The sequence below is a fragment of the Schistocerca serialis genome, chromosome 2, assembly GCF_023864345.2.
Source record: "Schistocerca serialis cubense isolate TAMUIC-IGC-003099 chromosome 2, iqSchSeri2.2, whole genome shotgun sequence".
Taxonomy (NCBI): Eukaryota; Metazoa; Arthropoda; class Insecta; order Orthoptera; family Acrididae; genus Schistocerca; species Schistocerca serialis.
In genome coordinates, this window is record NC_064639.1 from 509,874,501 (window position 1) to 509,892,469 (window position 17,969).

Below are 17,969 nucleotides of genomic sequence, written 5' to 3' on the forward strand. Positions count from 1 at the left end.
GTGGGAGCTTGGTCAGCTGCACTGCAGCAGGGCGTTACAGCGTGAACACCAGCCACAGTACGATGCGTTTTCGAATCGACAAACGACTTCTTTCCGTAAGGACTAGCGAGGGACGCAGTTTCCGATGCGTCGGACGAGGTGGCCGAGTGGTTAAGGCGTTGGACTGCTAATCCAATGTGCTCTGCACGCGTGGGTTCGAATCCCATCCTCGTCGAAGAATTTTACCTTAAGCACCCATTTCGGATCACGCCTTGTACATGCGAAACGCCACTCAGTAGTAGCAATGGAACGTGTAGGTGGCAGATAGCATCTGTAAGAAATACGAAACTAAACCGCCTACCAATTGGAAGGACACAACATTCGATAGCGTACGTCTTTCGAATCAAACATCATCTCAAGATCTATAAACGAATCGAAGTTTGGCGCCATGGTGGTGTTTGGGAACGGTGCGTTCTCATTCATATTTAAGTGCTTACTTCTTGCAGTCATTTTAACGTATCGAGCCTAAAATCCCCCCAACTGTAGCACAACTGTCGCCTTTCGACAGTTTGCTTTCCGTCCGGCCGCCATACACGGAAGCGATCTGATAGGGCCTGGCTCCATCGCCAACAGCAGGAGCCTCTGGCCTCACAATTCAGCTACGAAGAACGTGGTTTGCTCTTCGAAAGAAACTTGAAAGCGACATCAGCGATGAGGTCATCGAAGGTGACAAATAAATGTAGCGAATCCTGATAATCGCGTCATTCCAGTAGTCGTTATACTTAATGCACAGGACATTTCTCATTTGCATTAGACAACGCTACATGACGATTCGGTGCTTATTTCTGCAGTAAGTAAGTGGGCCCATTACTTTCCTCCGATCGGATACCGACGTGGACGGATGCCATCATTAAATGATTCACGAGTGGGAGCTTGGTCAGCTGCACTGCAGCAGGGCGTTACAGCGTGAACACCAGCCACAGTACGATGCGTTTTCGAATCGACAAACGACTTCTTTCCGTAAGGACTAGCGAGGGACGCAGTTTCCGATGCGTCGGACGAGGTGGCCGAGTGGTTAAGGCGTTGGACTGCTAATCCAATGTGCTCTGCACGCGTGGGTTCGAATCCCATCCTCGTCGAAGAATTTTACCTTAAGCACCCATTTCGGATCACGCCTTGTACATGCGAAACGCCACTCAGTAGTAGCAATGGAACGTGTAGGTGGCAGATAGCATCTGTAAGAAATACGAAACTAAACCGCCTACCAATTGGAAGGACACAACATTCGATAGCGTACGTCTTTCGAATCAAACATCATCTCAAGATCTATAAACGAATCGAAGTTTGGCACCATGGTGGTGTTTGGGAACGGTGCGTTCTCATTCATATTTAAGTGCTTACTTCTTGCAGTCATTTTAACGTATCGAGCCTATAATACCCCCAACTGTAGCACAACTGTCGCCTTTCGACAGTTTGCTTTCCGTCCGGCCGCCATACACGGAAGCGATCTGATAGGGCCTGGCTCCATCGCCAACAGCAGGAGCCTCTGGCCTCACAATTCAGCTACGAAGAACGTGGTTTGCTCTTCGAAAGAAACTTGAAAGCGACATCAGCGATGAGGTCATCGAAGGTGACAAATAAATGTAGCGAATCCTGATAATCGCGTCGTTCCAGTAGTCGTTATACTTAATGCACAGGACATTTCTCATTTGCATTAGACAACGCTACATGACGATTCGGTGCTTATTTCTGCAGTAAGTAAGTGGGCCCATTACTTTCCTCCGATCGGATACCGACGTGGACGGATGCCATCATTAAATGATTCACGAGTGGGAGCTTGGTCAGCTGCACTGCAGCAGGGCGTTACAGCGTGAACACCAGCCACAGTACGATGCGTTTTCGAATCGACAAACGACTTCTTTCCGTAAGGACTAGCGAGGGACGCAGTTTCCGATGCGTCGGACGAGGTGGCCGAGTGGTTAAGGCGTTGGACTGCTAATCCAATGTGCTCTGCACGCGTGGGTTCGAATCCCATCCTCGTCGAAGAATTTTACCTTAAGCACCCATTTCGGATCACGCCTTGTACATGCGAAACGCCACTCAGTAGTAGCAATGGAACGTGTAGGTGGCAGATAGCATCTGTAAGAAATACGAAACTAAACCGCCTACCAATTAGAAGGACACAACATTCGATAGCGTACGTCTTTCGAATCAAACATCATCTCAAGATCTATAAACGAATCGAAGTTTGGCGCCATGGTGGTGTTTGGGAACGGTGCGTTCTCATTCATATTTAAGTGCTTACTTCTTGCAGTCATTTTAACGTATCGAGCCTAAAATCCCCCCAACTGTAGCACAACTGTCGCCTTTCGACAGTTTGCTTTCCGTCCGGCCGCCATACACGGAAGCGATCTGATAGGGCCTGGCTCCATCGCCAACAGCAGGAGCCTCTGGCCTCACAATTCAGCTACGAAGAACGTGGTTTGCTCTTCGAAAGAAACTTGAAAGCGACATCAGCGATGAGGTCATCGAAGGTGACAAATAAATGTAGCGAATCCTGATAATCGCGTCGTTCCAGTAGTCGTTATACTTAATGCACAGGACATTTCTCATTTGCATTAGACAACGCTACATGACGATTCGGTGCTTATTTCTGCAGTAAGTAAGTGGGCCCATTACTTTCCTCCGATCGGATACCGACGTGGACGGATGCCATCATTAAATGATTCACGAGTGGGAGCTTGGTCAGCTGCACTGCAGCAGGGCGTTACAGCGTGAACACCAGCCACAGTACGATGCGTTTTCGAATCGACAAACGACTTCTTTCCGTAAGGACTAGCGAGGGACGCAGTTTCCGATGCGTCGGACGAGGTGGCCGAGTGGTTAAGGCGTTGGACTGCTAATCCAATGTGCTCTGCACGCGTGGGTTCGAATCCCATCCTCGTCGAAGAATTTTACCTTAAGCACCCATTTCGGATCACGCCTTGTACATGCGAAACGCCACTCAGTAGTAGCAATGGAACGTGTAGGTGGCAGATAGCATCTGTAAGAAATACGAAACTAAACCGCCTACCAATTGGAAGGACACAACATTCGATAGCGTACGTCTTTCGAATCAAACATCATCTCAAGATCTATAAACGAATCGAAGTTTGGCACCATGGTGGTGTTTGGGAACGGTGCGTTCTCATTCATATTTAAGTGCTTACTTCTTGCAGTCATTTTAACGTATCGAGCCTATAATACCCCCAACTGTAGCACAACTGTCGCCTTTCGACAGTTTGCTTTCCGTCCGGCCGCCATACACGGAAGCGATCTGATAGGGCCTGGCTCCATCGCCAACAGCAGGAGCCTCTGGCCTCACAATTCAGCTACGAAGAACGTGGTTTGCTCTTCGAAAGAAACTTGAAAGCGACATCAGCGATGAGGTCATCGAAGGTGACAAATAAATGTAGCGAATCCTGATAATCGCGTCGTTCCAGTAGTCGTTATACTTAATGCACAGGACATTTCTCATTTGCATTAGACAACGCTACATGACGATTCGGTGCTTATTTCTGCAGTAAGTAAGTGGGCCCATTACTTTCCTCCGATCGGATACCGACGTGGACGGATGCCATCATTAAATGATTCACGAGTGGGAGCTTGGTCAGCTGCACTGCAGCAGGGCGTTACAGCGTGAACACCAGCCACAGTACGATGCGTTTTCGAATCGACAAACGACTTCTTTCCGTAAGGACTAGCGAGGGACGCAGTTTCCGATGCGTCGGACGAGGTGGCCGAGTGGTTAAGGCGTTGGACTGCTAATCCAATGTGCTCTGCACGCGTGGGTTCGAATCCCATCCTCGTCGAAGAATTTTACCTTAAGCACCCATTTCGGATCACGCCTTGTACATGCGAAACGCCACTCAGTAGTAGCAATGGAACGTGTAGGTGGCAGATAGCATCTGTAAGAAATACGAAACTAAACCGCCTACCAATTAGAAGGACACAACATTCGATAGCGTACGTCTTTCGAATCAAACATCATCTCAAGATCTATAAACGAATCGAAGTTTGGCGCCATGGTGGTGTTTGGGAACGGTGCGTTCTCATTCATATTTAAGTGCTTACTTCTTGCAGTCATTTTAACGTATCGAGCCTAAAATCCCCCCAACTGTAGCACAACTGTCGCCTTTCGACAGTTTGCTTTCCGTCCGGCCGCCATACACGGAAGCGATCTGATAGGGCCTGGCTCCATCGCCAACAGCAGGAGCCTCTGGCCTCACAATTCAGCTACGAAGAACGTGGTTTGCTCTTCGAAAGAAACTTGAAAGCGACATCAGCGATGAGGTCATCGAAGGTGACAAATAAATGTAGCGAATCCTGATAATCGCGTCGTTCCAGTAGTCGTTATACTTAATGCACAGGACATTTCTCATTTGCATTAGACAACGCTACATGACGATTCGGTGCTTATTTCTGCAGTAAGTAAGTGGGCCCATTACTTTCCTCCGATCGGATACCGACGTGGACGGATGCCATCATTAAATGATTCACGAGTGGGAGCTTGGTCAGCTGCACTGCAGCAGGGCGTTACAGCGTGAACACCAGCCACAGTACGATGCGTTTTCGAATCGACAAACGACTTCTTTCCGTAAGGACTAGCGAGGGACGCAGTTTCCGATGCGTCGGACGAGGTGGCCGAGTGGTTAAGGCGTTGGACTGCTAATCCAATGTGCTCTGCACGCGTGGGTTCGAATCCCATCCTCGTCGAAGAATTTTACCTTAAGCACCCATTTCGGATCACGCCTTGTACATGCGAAACGCCACTCAGTAGTAGCAATGGAACGTGTAGGTGGCAGATAGCATCTGTAAGAAATACGAAACTAAACCGCCTACCAATTGGAAGGACACAACATTCGATAGCGTACGTCTTTCGAATCAAACATCATCTCAAGATCTATAAACGAATCGAAGTTTGGCACCATGGTGGTGTTTGGGAACGGTGCGTTCTCATTCATATTTAAGTGCTTACTTCTTGCAGTCATTTTAACGTATCGAGCCTATAATACCCCCAACTGTAGCACAACTGTCGCCTTTCGACAGTTTGCTTTCCGTCCGGCCGCCATACACGGAAGCGATCTGATAGGGCCTGGCTCCATCGCCAACAGCAGGAGCCTCTGGCCTCACAATTCAGCTACGAAGAACGTGGTTTGCTCTTCGAAAGAAACTTGAAAGCGACATCAGCGATGAGGTCATCGAAGGTGACAAATAAATGTAGCGAATCCTGATAATCGCGTCGTTCCAGTAGTCGTTATACTTAATGCACAGGACATTTCTCATTTGCATTAGACAACGCTACATGACGATTCGGTGCTTATTTCTGCAGTAAGTAAGTGGGCCCATTACTTTCCTCCGATCGGATACCGACGTGGACGGATGCCATCATTAAATGATTCACGAGTGGGAGCTTGGTCAGCTGCACTGCAGCAGGGCGTTACAGCGTGAACACCAGCCACAGTACGATGCGTTTTCGAATCGACAAACGACTTCTTTCCGTAAGGACTAGCGAGGGACGCAGTTTCCGATGCGTCGGACGAGGTGGCCGAGTGGTTAAGGCGTTGGACTGCTAATCCAATGTGCTCTGCACGCGTGGGTTCGAATCCCATCCTCGTCGAAGAATTTTACCTTAAGCACCCATTTCGGATCACGCCTTGTACATGCGAAACGCCACTCAGTAGTAGCAATGGAACGTGTAGGTGGCAGATAGCATCTGTAAGAAATACGAAACTAAACCGCCTACCAATTAGAAGGACACAACATTCGATAGCGTACGTCTTTCGAATCAAACATCATCTCAAGATCTATAAACGAATCGAAGTTTGGCGCCATGGTGGTGTTTGGGAACGGTGCGTTCTCATTCATATTTAAGTGCTTACTTCTTGCAGTCATTTTAACGTATCGAGCCTATAATACCCCCAACTGTAGCACAACTGTCGCCTTTCGACAGTTTGCTTTCCGTCCGGCCGCCATACACGGAAGCGATCTGATAGGGCCTGGCTCCATCGCCAACAGCAGGAGCCTCTGGCCTCACAATTCAGCTACGAAGAACGTGGTTTGCTCTTCGAAAGAAACTTGAAAGCGACATCAGCGATGAGGTCATCGAAGGTGACAAATAAATGTAGCGAATCCTGATAATCGCGTCGTTCCAGTAGTCGTTATACTTAATGCACAGGACATTTCTCATTTGCATTAGACAACGCTACATGACGATTCGGTGCTTATTTCTGCAGTAAGTAAGTGGGCCCATTACTTTCCTCCGATCGGATACCGACGTGGACGGATGCCATCATTAAATGATTCACGAGTGGGAGCTTGGTCAGCTGCACTGCAGCAGGGCGTTACAGCGTGAACACCAGCCACAGTACGATGCGTTTTCGAATCGACAAACGACTTCTTTCCGTAAGGACTAGCGAGGGACGCAGTTTCCGATGCGTCGGACGAGGTGGCCGAGTGGTTAAGGCGTTGGACTGCTAATCCAATGTGCTCTGCACGCGTGGGTTCGAATCCCATCCTCGTCGAAGAATTTTACCTTAAGCACCCATTTCGGATCACGCCTTGTACATGCGAAACGCCACTCAGTAGTAGCAATGGAACGTGTAGGTGGCAGATAGCATCTGTAAGAAATACGAAACTAAACCGCCTACCAATTAGAAGGACACAACATTCGATAGCGTACGTCTTTCGAATCAAACATCATCTCAAGATCTATAAACGAATCGAAGTTTGGCGCCATGGTGGTGTTTGGGAACGGTGCGTTCTCATTCATATTTAAGTGCTTACTTCTTGCAGTCATTTTAACGTATCGAGCCTAAAATCCCCCCAACTGTAGCACAACTGTCGCCTTTCGACAGTTTGCTTTCCGTCCGGCCGCCATACACGGAAGCGATCTGATAGGGCCTGGCTCCATCGCCAACAGCAGGAGCCTCTGGCCTCACAATTCAGCTACGAAGAACGTGGTTTGCTCTTCGAAAGAAACTTGAAAGCGACATCAGCGATGAGGTCATCGAAGGTGACAAATAAATGTAGCGAATCCTGATAATCGCGTCGTTCCAGTAGTCGTTATACTTAATGCACAGGACATTTCTCATTTGCATTAGACAACGCTACATGACGATTCGGTGCTTATTTCTGCAGTAAGTAAGTGGGCCCATTACTTTCCTCCGATCGGATACCGACGTGGACGGATGCCATCATTAAATGATTCACGAGTGGGAGCTTGGTCAGCTGCACTGCAGCAGGGCGTTACAGCGTGAACACCAGCCACAGTACGATGCGTTTTCGAATCGACAAACGACTTCTTTCCGTAAGGACTAGCGAGGGACGCAGTTTCCGATGCGTCGGACGAGGTGGCCGAGTGGTTAAGGCGTTGGACTGCTAATCCAATGTGCTCTGCACGCGTGGGTTCGAATCCCATCCTCGTCGAAGAATTTTACCTTAAGCACCCATTTCGGATCACGCCTTGTACATGCGAAACGCCACTCAGTAGTAGCAATGGAACGTGTAGGTGGCAGATAGCATCTGTAAGAAATACGAAACTAAACCGCCTACCAATTAGAAGGACACAACATTCGATAGCGTACGTCTTTCGAATCAAACATCATCTCAAGATCTATAAACGAATCGAAGTTTGGCGCCATGGTGGTGTTTGGGAACGGTGCGTTCTCATTCATATTTAAGTGCTTACTTCTTGCAGTCATTTTAACGTATCGAGCCTAAAATCCCCCCAACTGTAGCACAACTGTCGCCTTTCGACAGTTTGCTTTCCGTCCGGCCGCCATACACGGAAGCGATCTGATAGGGCCTGGCTCCATCGCCAACAGCAGGAGCCTCTGGCCTCACAATTCAGCTACGAAGAACGTGGTTTGCTCTTCGAAAGAAACTTGAAAGCGACATCAGCGATGAGGTCATCGAAGGTGACAAATAAATGTAGCGAATCCTGATAATCGCGTCGTTCCAGTAGTCGTTATACTTAATGCACAGGACATTTCTCATTTGCATTAGACAACGCTACATGACGATTCGGTGCTTATTTCTGCAGTAAGTAAGTGGGCCCATTACTTTCCTCCGATCGGATACCGACGTGGACGGATGCCATCATTAAATGATTCACGAGTGGGAGCTTGGTCAGCTGCACTGCAGCAGGGCGTTACAGCGTGAACACCAGCCACAGTACGATGCGTTTTCGAATCGACAAACGACTTCTTTCCGTAAGGACTAGCGAGGGACGCAGTTTCCGATGCGTCGGACGAGGTGGCCGAGTGGTTAAGGCGTTGGACTGCTAATCCAATGTGCTCTGCACGCGTGGGTTCGAATCCCATCCTCGTCGAAGAATTTTACCTTAAGCACCCATTTCGGATCACGCCTTGTACATGCGAAAACGCCACTCAGTAGTAGCAATGGAACGTGTAGGTGGCAGATAGCATCTGTAAGAAATACGAAACTAAACCGCCTACCAATTGGAAGGACACAAAATTCGATAGCGTACGTCTTTCGAATCAAACATCATCTCAAGATCTATAAACGAATCGAAGTTTGGCACCATGGTGGTGTTTGGGAACGGTGCGTTCTCGTTCATATCTAAGTGCTTACTTCTTGCAGTCATTTTAACGTATCGAGCCTATAATACCCCCAACTGTAGCACAACTGTCGCCTTTCGACAGTTTGCTTTCCGTCCGGCCGCCATACACGGAAGCGATCTGATAGGGCCTGGCTCCATCGCCAACAGCAGGAGCCTCTGGCCTCACAATTCAGCTACGAAGAACGTGGTTTGCTCTTCGAAAGAAACTTGAAAGCGACATCAGCGATGAGGTCATCGAAGGTGACAAATAAATGTAGCGAATCCTGATAATCGCGTCGTTCCAGTAGTCGTTATACTTAATGCACAGGACATTTCTCATTTGCATTAGACAACGCTACATGACGATTCGGTGCTTATTTCTGCAGTAAGTAAGTGGGCCCATTACTTTCCTCCGATCGGATACCGACGTGGACGGATGCCATCATTAAATGATTCACGAGTGGGAGCTTGGTCAGCTGCACTGCAGCAGGGCGTTACAGCGTGAACACCAGCCACAGTACGATGCGTTTTCGAATCGACAAACGACTTCTTTCCGTAAGGACTAGCGAGGGACGCAGTTTCCGATGCGTCGGACGAGGTGGCCGAGTGGTTAAGGCGTTGGACTGCTAATCCAATGTGCTCTGCACGCGTGGGTTCGAATCCCATCCTCGTCGAAGAATTTTACCTTAAGCACCCATTTCGGATCACGCCTTGTACATGCGAAACGCCACTCAGTAGTAGCAATGGAACGTGTAGGTGGCAGATAGCATCTGTAAGAAATACGAAACTAAACCGCCTACCAATTAGAAGGACACAACATTCGATAGCGTACGTCTTTCGAATCAAACATCATCTCAAGATCTATAAACGAATCGAAGTTTGGCGCCATGGTGGTGTTTGGGAACGGTGCGTTCTCATTCATATTTAAGTGCTTACTTCTTGCAGTCATTTTAACGTATCGAGCCTAAAATCCCCCCAACTGTAGCACAACTGTCGCCTTTCGACAGTTTGCTTTCCGTCCGGCCGCCATACACGGAAGCGATCTGATAGGGCCTGGCTCCATCGCCAACAGCAGGAGCCTCTGGCCTCACAATTCAGCTACGAAGAACGTGGTTTGCTCTTCGAAAGAAACTTGAAAGCGACATCAGCGATGAGGTCATCGAAGGTGACAAATAAATGTAGCGAATCCTGATAATCGCGTCGTTCCAGTAGTCGTTATACTTAATGCACAGGACATTTCTCATTTGCATTAGACAACGCTACATGACGATTCGGTGCTTATTTCTGCAGTAAGTAAGTGGGCCCATTACTTTCCTCCGATCGGATACCGACGTGGACGGATGCCATCATTAAATGATTCACGAGTGGGAGCTTGGTCAGCTGCACTGCAGCAGGGCGTTACAGCGTGAACACCAGCCACAGTACGATGCGTTTTCGAATCGACAAACGACTTCTTTCCGTAAGGACTAGCGAGGGACGCAGTTTCCGATGCGTCGGACGAGGTGGCCGAGTGGTTAAGGCGTTGGACTGCTAATCCAATGTGCTCTGCACGCGTGGGTTCGAATCCCATCCTCGTCGAAGAATTTTACCTTAAGCACCCATTTCGGATCACGCCTTGTACATGCGAAACGCCACTCAGTAGTAGCAATGGAACGTGTAGGTGGCAGATAGCATCTGTAAGAAATACGAAACTAAACCGCCTACCAATTAGAAGGACACAACATTCGATAGCGTACGTCTTTCGAATCAAACATCATCTCAAGATCTATAAACGAATCGAAGTTTGGCGCCATGGTGGTGTTTGGGAACGGTGCGTTCTCATTCATATTTAAGTGCTTACTTCTTGCAGTCATTTTAACGTATCGAGCCTAAAATCCCCCCAACTGTAGCACAACTGTCGCCTTTCGACAGTTTGCTTTCCGTCCGGCCGCCATACACGGAAGCGATCTGATAGGGCCTGGCTCCATCGCCAACAGCAGGAGCCTCTGGCCTCACAATTCAGCTACGAAGAACGTGGTTTGCTCTTCGAAAGAAACTTGAAAGCGACATCAGCGATGAGGTCATCGAAGGTGACAAATAAATGTAGCGAATCCTGATAATCGCGTCGTTCCAGTAGTCGTTATACTTAATGCACAGGACATTTCTCATTTGCATTAGACAACGCTACATGACGATTCGGTGCTTATTTCTGCAGTAAGTAAGTGGGCCCATTACTTTCCTCCGATCGGATACCGACGTGGACGGATGCCATCATTAAATGATTCACGAGTGGGAGCTTGGTCAGCTGCACTGCAGCAGGGCGTTACAGCGTGAACACCAGCCACAGTACGATGCGTTTTCGAATCGACAAACGACTTCTTTCCGTAAGGACTAGCGAGGGACGCAGTTTCCGATGCGTCGGACGAGGTGGCCGAGTGGTTAAGGCGTTGGACTGCTAATCCAATGTGCTCTGCACGCGTGGGTTCGAATCCCATCCTCGTCGAAGAATTTTACCTTAAGCACCCATTTCGGATCACGCCTTGTACATGCGAAACGCCACTCAGTAGTAGCAATGGAACGTGTAGGTGGCAGATAGCATCTGTAAGAAATACGAAACTAAACCGCCTACCAATTAGAAGGACACAACATTCGATAGCGTACGTCTTTCGAATCAAACATCATCTCAAGATCTATAAACGAATCGAAGTTTGGCGCCATGGTGGTGTTTGGGAACGGTGCGTTCTCATTCATATTTAAGTGCTTACTTCTTGCAGTCATTTTAACGTATCGAGCCTAAAATCCCCCCAACTGTAGCACAACTGTCGCCTTTCGACAGTTTGCTTTCCGTCCGGCCGCCATACACGGAAGCGATCTGATAGGGCCTGGCTCCATCGCCAACAGCAGGAGCCTCTGGCCTCACAATTCAGCTACGAAGAACGTGGTTTGCTCTTCGAAAGAAACTTGAAAGCGACATCAGCGATGAGGTCATCGAAGGTGACAAATAAATGTAGCGAATCCTGATAATCGCGTCGTTCCAGTAGTCGTTATACTTAATGCACAGGACATTTCTCATTTGCATTAGACAACGCTACATGACGATTCGGTGCTTATTTCTGCAGTAAGTAAGTGGGCCCATTACTTTCCTCCGATCGGATACCGACGTGGACGGATGCCATCATTAAATGATTCACGAGTGGGAGCTTGGTCAGCTGCACTGCAGCAGGGCGTTACAGCGTGAACACCAGCCACAGTACGATGCGTTTTCGAATCGACAAACGACTTCTTTCCGTAAGGACTAGCGAGGGACGCAGTTTCCGATGCGTCGGACGAGGTGGCCGAGTGGTTAAGGCGTTGGACTGCTAATCCAATGTGCTCTGCACGCGTGGGTTCGAATCCCATCCTCGTCGAAGAATTTTACCTTAAGCACCCATTTCGGATCACGCCTTGTACATGCGAAACGCCACTCAGTAGTAGCAATGGAACGTGTAGGTGGCAGATAGCATCTGTAAGAAATACGAAACTAAACCGCCTACCAATTAGAAGGACACAACATTCGATAGCGTACGTCTTTCGAATCAAACATCATCTCAAGATCTATAAACGAATCGAAGTTTGGCGCCATGGTGGTGTTTGGGAACGGTGCGTTCTCATTCATATTTAAGTGCTTACTTCTTGCAGTCATTTTAACGTATCGAGCCTATAATACCCCCAACTGTAGCACAACTGTCGCCTTTCGACAGTTTGCTTTCCGTCCGGCCGCCATACACGGAAGCGATCTGATAGGGCCTGGCTCCATCGCCAACAGCAGGAGCCTCTGGCCTCACAATTCAGCTACGAAGAACGTGGTTTGCTCTTCGAAAGAAACTTGAAAGCGACATCAGCGATGAGGTCATCGAAGGTGACAAATAAATGTAGCGAATCCTGATAATCGCGTCGTTCCAGTAGTCGTTATACTTAATGCACAGGACATTTCTCATTTGCATTAGACAACGCTACATGACGATTCGGTGCTTATTTCTGCAGTAAGTAAGTGGGCCCATTACTTTCCTCCGATCGGATACCGACGTGGACGGATGCCATCATTAAATGATTCACGAGTGGGAGCTTGGTCAGCTGCACTGCAGCAGGGCGTTACAGCGTGAACACCAGCCACAGTACGATGCGTTTTCGAATCGACAAACGACTTCTTTCCGTAAGGACTAGCGAGGGACGCAGTTTCCGATGCGTCGGACGAGGTGGCCGAGTGGTTAAGGCGTTGGACTGCTAATCCAATGTGCTCTGCACGCGTGGGTTCGAATCCCATCCTCGTCGAAGAATTTTACCTTAAGCACCCATTTCGGATCACGCCTTGTACATGCGAAACGCCACTCAGTAGTAGCAATGGAACGTGTAGGTGGCAGATAGCATCTGTAAGAAATACGAAACTAAACCGCCTACCAATTAGAAGGACACAACATTCGATAGCGTACGTCTTTCGAATCAAACATCATCTCAAGATCTATAAACGAATCGAAGTTTGGCGCCATGGTGGTGTTTGGGAACGGTGCGTTCTCATTCATATTTAAGTGCTTACTTCTTGCAGTCATTTTAACGTATCGAGCCTAAAATCCCCCCAACTGTAGCACAACTGTCGCCTTTCGACAGTTTGCTTTCCGTCCGGCCGCCATACACGGAAGCGATCTGATAGGGCCTGGCTCCATCGCCAACAGCAGGAGCCTCTGGCCTCACAATTCAGCTACGAAGAACGTGGTTTGCTCTTCGAAAGAAACTTGAAAGCGACATCAGCGATGAGGTCATCGAAGGTGACAAATAAATGTAGCGAATCCTGATAATCGCGTCGTTCCAGTAGTCGTTATACTTAATGCACAGGACATTTCTCATTTGCATTAGACAACGCTACATGACGATTCGGTGCTTATTTCTGCAGTAAGTAAGTGGGCCCATTACTTTCCTCCGATCGGATACCGACGTGGACGGATGCCATCATTAAATGATTCACGAGTGGGAGCTTGGTCAGCTGCACTGCAGCAGGGCGTTACAGCGTGAACACCAGCCACAGTACGATGCGTTTTCGAATCGACAAACGACTTCTTTCCGTAAGGACTAGCGAGGGACGCAGTTTCGATGCGTCGGACGAGGTGGCCGAGTGGTTAAGGCGTTGGACTGCTAATCCAATGTGCTCTGCACGCGTGGGGTTCGAATCCCATCCTCGTCGAAGAATTTTACCTTAAGCACCCATTTCGGATCACGCCTTGTACATGCGAAAACGCCACTCAGTAGTAGCAATGGAACGTGTAGGTGGCAGATAGCATCTGTAAGAAATACGAAACTAAACCGCCTACCAATTGGAAGGACACAAAATTCGATAGCGTACGTCTTTCGAATCAAACATCATCTCAAGATCTATAAACGAATCGAAGTTTGGCACCATGGTGGTGTTTGGGAACGGTGCGTTTCTCGTTCATATCTAAGTGCTTACTTCTTGCAGTCATTTTAACGTATCGAGCCTATAATACCCCCAACTGTAGCACAACTGTCGCCTTTCGACAGTTTGCTTTCCGTCCGGCCGCCATACACGGAAGCGATCTGATAGGGCCTGGCTCCATCGCCAACAGCAGGAGCCTCTGGCCTCACAATTCAGCTACGAAGAACGTGGTTTGCTCTTCGAAAGAAACTTGAAAGCGACATCAGCGATGAGGTCATCGAAGGTGACAAATAAATGTAGCGAATCCTGATAATCGCGTCGTTCCAGTAGTCGTTATACTTAATGCACAGGACATTTCTCATTTGCATTAGACAACGCTACATGACGATTCGGTGCTTATTTCTGCAGTAAGTAAGTGGGCCCATTACTTTCCTCCGATCGGATACCGACGTGGACGGATGCCATCATTAAATGATTCACGAGTGGGAGCTTGGTCAGCTGCACTGCAGCAGGGCGTTACAGCGTGAACACCAGCCACAGTACGATGCGTTTTCGAATCGACAAACGACTTCTTTCCGTAAGGACTAGCGAGGGACGCAGTTTCCGATGCGTCGGACGAGGTGGCCGAGTGGTTAAGGCGTTGGACTGCTAATCCAATGTGCTCTGCACGCGTGGGTTCGAATCCCATCCTCGTCGAAGAATTTTACCTTAAGCACCCATTTCGGATCACGCCTTGTACATGCGAAACGCCACTCAGTAGTAGCAATGGAACGTGTAGGTGGCAGATAGCATCTGTAAGAAATACGAAACTAAACCGCCTACCAATTAGAAGGACACAACATTCGATAGCGTACGTCTTTCGAATCAAACATCATCTCAAGATCTATAAACGAATCGAAGTTTGGCGCCATGGTGGTGTTTGGGAACGGTGCGTTCTCATTCATATTTAAGTGCTTACTTCTTGCAGTCATTTTAACGTATCGAGCCTAAAATCCCCCCAACTGTAGCACAACTGTCGCCTTTCGACAGTTTGCTTTCCGTCCGGCCGCCATACACGGAAGCGATCTGATAGGGCCTGGCTCCATCGCCAACAGCAGGAGCCTCTGGCCTCACAATTCAGCTACGAAGAACGTGGTTTGCTCTTCGAAAGAAACTTGAAAGCGACATCAGCGATGAGGTCATCGAAGGTGACAAATAAATGTAGCGAATCCTGATAATCGCGTCGTTCCAGTAGTCGTTATACTTAATGCACAGGACATTTCTCATTTGCATTAGACAACGCTACATGACGATTCGGTGCTTATTTCTGCAGTAAGTAAGTGGGCCCATTACTTTCCTCCGATCGGAATACCGACGTGGACGGATGCCATCATTAAATGATTCACGAGTGGGAGCTTGGTCAGCTGCACTGCAGCAGGGCGTTACAGCGTGAACACCAGCCACAGTACGATGCGTTTTCGAATCGACAAACGACTTCTTTCCGTAAGGACTAGCGAGGGACGCAGTTTCCGATGCGTCGGACGAGGTGGCCGAGTGGTTAAGGCGTTGGACTGCTAATCCAATGTGCTCTGCACGCGTGGGTTCGAATCCCATCCTCGTCGAAGAATTTTACCTTAAGCACCCATTTCGGATCACGCCTTGTACATGCGAAACGCCACTCAGTAGTAGCAATGGAACGTGTAGGTGGCAGATAGCATCTGTAAGAAATACGAAACTAAACCGCCTACCAATTAGAAGGACACAACATTCGATAGCGTACGTCTTTCGAATCAAACATCATCTCAAGATCTATAAACGAATCGAAGTTGGCGCCATGGTGGTGTTTGGGAACGGTGCGTTCTCATTCATATTTAAGTGCTTACTTCTTGCAGTCATTTTAACGTATCGAGCCTAAAATCCCCCAACTGTAGCACAACTGTCGCCTTTCGACAGTTTGCTTTCCGTCCGGCCGCCATACACGGAAGCGATCTGATAGGGCCTGGCTCCATCGCCAACAGCAGGAGCCTCTGGCCTCACAATTCAGCTACGAAGAACGTGGTTTGCTCTTCGAAAGAAACTTGAAAGCGACATCAGCGATGAGGTCATCGAAGGTGACAAATAAATGTAGCGAATCCTGATAATCGCGTCGTTCCAGTAGTCGTTATACTTAATGCACAGGACATTTCTCATTTGCATTAGACAACGCTACATGACGATTCGGTGCTTATTTCTGCAGTAAGTAAGTGGGCCCATTACTTTCCTCCGATCGGATACCGACGTGGACGGATGCCATCATTAAATGATTCACGAGTGGGAGCTTGGTCAGCTGCACTGCAGCAGGGCGTTACAGCGTGAACACCAGCCACAGTACGATGCGTTTTTCGAATCGACAAACGACTTCTTTCCGTAAGGACTAGCGAGGGACGCAGTTTCCGATGCGTCGGACGAGGTGGCCGAGTGGTTAAGGCGTTGGACTGCTAATCCAATGTGCTCTGCACGCGTGGGTTCGAATCCCATCCTCGTCGAAGAATTTTACCTTAAGCACCCATTTCGGATCACGCCTTGTACATGCGAAACGCCACTCAGTAGTAGCAATGGAACGTGTAGGTGGCAGATAGCATCTGTAAGAAATACGAAACTAAACCGCCTACCAATTAGAAGGACACAACATTCGATAGCGTACGTCTTTCGAATCAAACATCATCTCAAGATCTATAAACGAATCGAAGTTTGGCGCCATGGTGGTGTTTGGGAACGGTGCGTTCTCATTCATATTTAAGTGCTTACTTCTTGCAGTCATTTTAACGTATCGAGCCTAAAATCCCCCCAACTGTAGCACAACTGTCGCCTTTCGACAGTTTGCTTTCCGTCCGGCCGCCATACACGGAAGCGATCTGATAGGGGCCTGGCTCCATCGCCAACAGCAGGAGCCTCTGGCCTCACAATTCAGCTACGAAGAACGTGGTTTGCTCTTCGAAAGAAACTTGAAAGCGACATCAGCGATGAGGTCATCGAAGGTGACAAATAAATGTAGCGAATCCTGATAATCGCGTCGTTCCAGTAGTCGTTATACTTAATGCACAGGACATTTCTCATTTGCATTAGACAACGCTACATGACGATTCGGTGCTTATTTCTGCAGTAAGTAAGTGGGCCCATTACTTTCCTCCGATCGGATACCGACGTGGACGGATGCCATCATTAAATGATTCACGAGTGGGAGCTTGGTCAGCTGCACTGCAGCAGGGCGTTACAGCGTGAACACCAGCCACAGTACGATGCGTTTTCGAATCGACAAACGACTTCTTTCCGTAAGGACTAGCGAGGGACGCAGTTTCCGATGCGTCGGACGAGGTGGCCGAGTGGTTAAGGCGTTGGACTGCTAATCCAATGTGCTCTGCACGCGTGGGTTCGAATCCCATCCTCGTCGAAGAATTTTACCTTAAGCACCCATTTCGGATCACGCCTTGTACATGCGAAACGCCACTCAGTAGTAGCAATGGAACGTGTAGGTGGCAGATAGCATCTGTAAGAAATACGAAACTAAACCGCCTACCAATTGGAAGGACACAACATTCGATAGCGTACGTCTTTCGAATCAAACATCATCTCAAGATCTATAAACGAATCGAAGTTTGGCACCATGGTGGTGTTTGGGAACGGTGCGTTCTCATTCATATTTAAGTGCTTACTTCTTGCAGTCATTTTAACGTATCGAGCCTATAATACCCCCAACTGTAGCACAACTGTCGCCTTTCGACAGTTTGCTTTCCGTCCGGCCGCCATACACGGAAGCGATCTGATAGGGCCTGGCTCCATCGCCAACAGCAGGAGCCTCTGGCCTCACAATTCAGCTACGAAGAACGTGGTTTGCTCTTCGAAAGAAACTTGAAAGCGACATCAGCGATGAGGTCATCGAAGGTGACAAATAAATGTAGCGAATCCTGATAATCGCGTCGTTCCAGTAGTCGTTATACTTAATGCACAGGACATTTCTCATTTGCA

At 48.4% G+C, this 17,969-nt stretch overlaps 20 non-coding genes across 20 annotated transcripts; all 20 read left to right on the plus strand.

Annotated features, from left to right (window-relative positions):
• Positions 1–132: 132 nt before the first annotated feature.
• On the plus strand, positions 133–214 carry Trnas-gcu (transfer RNA serine (anticodon GCU)). Its single transcript has one exon. It is a non-coding gene; the product is annotated as a tRNA-Ser (tRNA).
• Positions 215–1,036: 822 nt separating this feature from the next.
• Positions 1,037–1,118, plus strand: Trnas-gcu (transfer RNA serine (anticodon GCU)). Its single transcript has one exon. It is a non-coding gene; the product is annotated as a tRNA-Ser (tRNA).
• An 822-nt stretch (positions 1,119–1,940) lies between these two features.
• Positions 1,941–2,022, plus strand: Trnas-gcu (transfer RNA serine (anticodon GCU)). Its single transcript has one exon. It is a non-coding gene; the product is annotated as a tRNA-Ser (tRNA).
• An 822-nt stretch (positions 2,023–2,844) lies between these two features.
• On the plus strand, positions 2,845–2,926 carry Trnas-gcu (transfer RNA serine (anticodon GCU)). Its single transcript has one exon. It is a non-coding gene; the product is annotated as a tRNA-Ser (tRNA).
• Positions 2,927–3,748: 822 nt separating this feature from the next.
• Trnas-gcu (transfer RNA serine (anticodon GCU)) lies at positions 3,749–3,830 on the plus strand. Its single transcript has one exon. It is a non-coding gene; the product is annotated as a tRNA-Ser (tRNA).
• An 822-nt stretch (positions 3,831–4,652) lies between these two features.
• Positions 4,653–4,734, plus strand: Trnas-gcu (transfer RNA serine (anticodon GCU)). Its single transcript has one exon. It is a non-coding gene; the product is annotated as a tRNA-Ser (tRNA).
• Positions 4,735–5,556: 822 nt separating this feature from the next.
• On the plus strand, positions 5,557–5,638 carry Trnas-gcu (transfer RNA serine (anticodon GCU)). Its single transcript has one exon. It is a non-coding gene; the product is annotated as a tRNA-Ser (tRNA).
• Positions 5,639–6,460: 822 nt separating this feature from the next.
• Positions 6,461–6,542, plus strand: Trnas-gcu (transfer RNA serine (anticodon GCU)). The gene has a single exon. It is a non-coding gene; the product is annotated as a tRNA-Ser (tRNA).
• Positions 6,543–7,364: 822 nt separating this feature from the next.
• On the plus strand, positions 7,365–7,446 carry Trnas-gcu (transfer RNA serine (anticodon GCU)). The gene has a single exon. It is a non-coding gene; the product is annotated as a tRNA-Ser (tRNA).
• Positions 7,447–8,268: 822 nt separating this feature from the next.
• On the plus strand, positions 8,269–8,350 carry Trnas-gcu (transfer RNA serine (anticodon GCU)). The gene has a single exon. It is a non-coding gene; the product is annotated as a tRNA-Ser (tRNA).
• An 823-nt stretch (positions 8,351–9,173) lies between these two features.
• Positions 9,174–9,255, plus strand: Trnas-gcu (transfer RNA serine (anticodon GCU)). The gene has a single exon. It is a non-coding gene; the product is annotated as a tRNA-Ser (tRNA).
• An 822-nt stretch (positions 9,256–10,077) lies between these two features.
• On the plus strand, positions 10,078–10,159 carry Trnas-gcu (transfer RNA serine (anticodon GCU)). Its single transcript has one exon. It is a non-coding gene; the product is annotated as a tRNA-Ser (tRNA).
• Positions 10,160–10,981: 822 nt separating this feature from the next.
• Positions 10,982–11,063, plus strand: Trnas-gcu (transfer RNA serine (anticodon GCU)). The gene has a single exon. It is a non-coding gene; the product is annotated as a tRNA-Ser (tRNA).
• Positions 11,064–11,885: 822 nt separating this feature from the next.
• On the plus strand, positions 11,886–11,967 carry Trnas-gcu (transfer RNA serine (anticodon GCU)). Its single transcript has one exon. It is a non-coding gene; the product is annotated as a tRNA-Ser (tRNA).
• An 822-nt stretch (positions 11,968–12,789) lies between these two features.
• On the plus strand, positions 12,790–12,871 carry Trnas-gcu (transfer RNA serine (anticodon GCU)). Its single transcript has one exon. It is a non-coding gene; the product is annotated as a tRNA-Ser (tRNA).
• Positions 12,872–13,692: 821 nt separating this feature from the next.
• Positions 13,693–13,775, plus strand: Trnas-gcu (transfer RNA serine (anticodon GCU)). The gene has a single exon. It is a non-coding gene; the product is annotated as a tRNA-Ser (tRNA).
• An 824-nt stretch (positions 13,776–14,599) lies between these two features.
• On the plus strand, positions 14,600–14,681 carry Trnas-gcu (transfer RNA serine (anticodon GCU)). Its single transcript has one exon. It is a non-coding gene; the product is annotated as a tRNA-Ser (tRNA).
• An 823-nt stretch (positions 14,682–15,504) lies between these two features.
• On the plus strand, positions 15,505–15,586 carry Trnas-gcu (transfer RNA serine (anticodon GCU)). The gene has a single exon. It is a non-coding gene; the product is annotated as a tRNA-Ser (tRNA).
• An 821-nt stretch (positions 15,587–16,407) lies between these two features.
• On the plus strand, positions 16,408–16,489 carry Trnas-gcu (transfer RNA serine (anticodon GCU)). Its single transcript has one exon. It is a non-coding gene; the product is annotated as a tRNA-Ser (tRNA).
• An 823-nt stretch (positions 16,490–17,312) lies between these two features.
• On the plus strand, positions 17,313–17,394 carry Trnas-gcu (transfer RNA serine (anticodon GCU)). The gene has a single exon. It is a non-coding gene; the product is annotated as a tRNA-Ser (tRNA).
• Positions 17,395–17,969: the final 575 nt, after the last annotated feature.